Genomic DNA, 3,925 nt, shown 5'->3' on the forward strand with positions numbered 1-3,925 from the left:
CCATGCTATTATATTACCTGTTTTGGATGTTTATGGGCTTTATTTTACACATTTATATCATTTTTGGGACTAACCTACTAACCGGAGGCCCAACCCGTATTGCTGTTTTTTTGCGTATTTCAGTATTTTGAAGAAAAGTAATATCAAATGGAGTCCAAACGGAATGAAACCTTCGGGAGCGTGATTTTTGGAATGAACGTGATCCAGAGGACTTGGAGTGCAAGCCAAGAAGCAGCCGAGGCGGCCACGAGATAGGAGGGCGCGCCCACCCCTCCTGGGCGTGCCCCCTTGTCTCGTGGGCCCCTCGGGCGGCCACCGATGTACTTCTTCCTCCTATATAAGCCTACATACCCCGAAAACATGCAGGGAGCCACCGAATAAATAATTCCGCCACCGTAACCTTCTGTATCTGCGAGATCCCATCTTGGAGCCGTTGCCGGCGTTCTGCCAGAGGGGGAATCCACCACGGAGGGCTTCTACATCAACACCATAGCCCCTTCGATGAGTTGTGAGTAGTTTACCACATACCTTCGGGTCCATAGTTATTAGCTAGTTGGCTTCTTCTCTCTTTTTGGATCTCAATACAATGTTCTCCCCCTCTCTCGTGGACATCTATTCAATGTAAACTCTTTTTGCGGTGTGTTTGTCGAGATCCGATGAATTGTGGGTTTATGATCAAGTTTATCTATGAGAAATATTTGAATCTCCTCTAAATTATTTTATGTATGATTGAGTTATCTTTGCAAGTCTCTTCGAATTATCGATTTGGTTTGGCCTACTAGATTGATCTTTCTTGCCATGGGAGAAGTGCTTAGCTTTGGGTTCAATCTTGCGGTGTTCTTACCCAGTGACAGAAAGGGTTGCAAGGCACGTATTGTATTGTTGCCATCAAGGATAAAAAGATGGGGTTTATATTATATTACTTGAGTTTATCCCTCTACATCATGTCATCTTTCTTAATGCGTTACTCTGTTCTTACGAACTTAATACTCTAGATGCATGCTGGATAGCGGTCGATGTGTGGAGTAATAGTAGTAGATGCAGGCAGGAGTCGGTCTACTTGTCACGGACGTGATGCCTATATACATGATCATGCCTAGATAATCTCATAATTATTCGTTTTTCTATCAATTGCTCGACAGTAATTTGTTCATCCACCGTAATACTTATGCTATCTTGAGAGAAGCCACTAGTGAAACCTATGGCCCCCGGGTCTATCTTTTATCATATAAGCTTTCGATCTACTTTTATTTGCATCTTTACTTTTCCAATCTATACTATAAAATACCAAAAATATATTTATCTTATCATACTATCTCTATCAGATCTCACTTTCGTAAGTGGTCGTGAAGAGATTGACAACCCCTTTATTGCGTTGGTTGCGAGTTGTTTGTTTGTTTGTGTAGGTGCGTGGGACTTGTAAGGAGCCTCCTACTGGATTGATACCTTGGTTCTCAAAAACCGAGGGAAATACTTACGCTACTGTGCTGCATCACTGTAACATCCCAAATTTCCATTTGGAATGTTTTACAATTATAGCTAAGCATCTATGCATATTGTTTGAATTGAGTGGCATTTGAAATATTTCAGAGGCTTTTGAGTTTGTTGATTTTGGATTCAAATTGGCAAATGATTTCTTTCAAATCAATGCCTGACAAATACTTCAGCAAAAGTATGAGAGGAGTAAACATGACACTCCAAAAATGTCAGAAGAAAAGTATTGCCAAAAAGTTTGAATTTCAATTTGAATTTTATTTGGGATTTCCAGGAAGTGTTTTTTTTTAGTTTGAGTTTTGCCCCTGGAAAAATGTTCGTGTTGTAGGATAATTTCCCCTTAGAATTTTGATATATATATATATATATATATATGTCCTATATAAAAATAATATATATATTTCTATATTCTCTCTTCTCTCTAATTCAAAAAAAAGGGAAAGCCCCAGGCGCCAGCCAGGCCAACCGGCCTGGCCAGCGCCGAGCACCACTCACCAGCGGGCCAGGCACAACCCACCAGTGCCGAGCCGGCCTGCCCCAGCGTAGCTCGCGCCCTCGCCGAACGCATCTCGCCGCCGCCGCCTCGGTTCACCGCCGTTTCCGCCGCCGGTGAGCACCCCCTGCCCATCCAAGCTACTCCACCCGAACTGCCACTTCATCCCGCACCTCCCTGACATCCTCTCGTCGCCCAGGAACTGCCGGAGCCGTCGCCCCCCGAGCTGACCGCCTCTTGCCGGAGCTGCAGCTCACCAGGGAGCCGTCGCTGTCGCCCCGATCGCCACCGTCGTCCCCGAGCTCCACCGAGACCACCCCGATGCCGCCCTTGAGTCACCGCACCTCCCCGACCACTCCACCTTCCTCCCCGATCACCGGAGCCGTTGCGCCATCGCCGCCCGAGTCGCCGTCGCCGTCGTGTTCACTGTAAGTCGCCGGAGCCACCGCAACCATCCGATCTTAAATCTACGGTCTAGATTAGATATGCGAAGAGTTAGGTTTTCTCCATATAGATCGGTTTTAGTTACTGGTTTATTTTAGACCGCTCCAGTTTATTTCTTATAGCCCATAGGCGTTTTAGTTATATAAAGATCAGAGCGTCTTTTAGTTAGCCCACGGCCCAGTAGCGCTAGATTGTTTTTTCTTTTTAGTTTTATTTTCTGTTTTAGCAGAATAGTTCTATTTTTATTTTTGCTATTTCTTTTAGCTGGTTTATTATTTTTAGTTGATTCCTTTTTTGCTAGTTTGCAAATTTGTTGTAGTTTCTGTAGAAAATATGTTTAGCCATGTTTAAATTATTATAAATAGTTTTATATTAGTTTTAGTCAGATTAGTTTTTCTGCCATAAATTGAGTTAGGATTATTATTTTTTGGTGATTCTTTTTGACACTGCTTAGTTTAGTCCATGCCTAGCAGTAGGAACTTGTTTGGGTATTTTTTGATTTAATAAAAAAATAGTTTTAGTCGAAATCAATTTTTTCTTGTTTATTTAGCTAGCTACTGTTTACCTACTGTTCTAGTTAGCAAATTATTTTATTTTTATTATGTTATAGTTTATTTTAGATTAGTTTTTGTAACTACAGAGGATGAACTTTTATTTACAGTAGAATAAATGTTTTTATTTTATTTTCTTTGCTAGAATTGTTTTAGGCATAATATGAGTTCTATAATAGCTTTTTATATGATTCTTTTTGCTCCTAGTTTGTATGATGTTTTCCTTTCTGTTAGTTAGCAAAACCCATGCTTAGGTTCTGTTAAGAAAAGTTTTAGTAGTATAAAACTATTTTCTTAGTTGTTGCTTGATGTGGTGAAAACCTTGATTTGTTTTCTCCGAGTTTTTCTTTGGTTTTGGTTTGAGTGCTTGGGTGTTTTACTTCAACTTGCTGTTATGTTATATTGTGCTATTGTTTGACTCGGTAGAATTCCCGGAGTGCGAAGCCTGCTATTACGAGTCGCTAGCTTTCGAAGACCGTCAGCCAGGCAAGTCATTTGATCATATTTCTACAATACCTATGATTTTATTGCATTAGAATTATACCTCCCCACCATGCATGCAGTAGGAGAATTTTGTTAAGTTGTGTTCTTGAGTAGTATCATGAGGTAGGATGAACCCTTCTCCTTTGTTACCAATGCCCGGGACGATGTAGTTGATTGCTATGCTTTAGTAGACGGGGTTGGTTGAGTGATTCATAAGGGAGATGCGAGAGTCAAGATGATGACAACCCCATGACTTCAAGCTCAAGATGGACTTCAAAATTCACTACTGGGTGGAGGACGGTTGACGGGCACCCTGGAGAAACTAGCGGATGGCCGGGATGCATGGAGAAGCGCCATGACATCTTGCAGAAAGCTTCACCCAGCCACGAAGAGACGGATGGATACCCCATTGACCGGAAGCTTACCTGTGCAGCCGCAAGCCATTATGGGCTCTGGCTTG

Source organism: Triticum aestivum, chromosome 4B, assembly GCF_018294505.1.
Source record: "Triticum aestivum cultivar Chinese Spring chromosome 4B, IWGSC CS RefSeq v2.1, whole genome shotgun sequence".
In the NCBI taxonomy this organism is placed as follows: Eukaryota; Viridiplantae; Streptophyta; class Magnoliopsida; order Poales; family Poaceae; genus Triticum; species Triticum aestivum.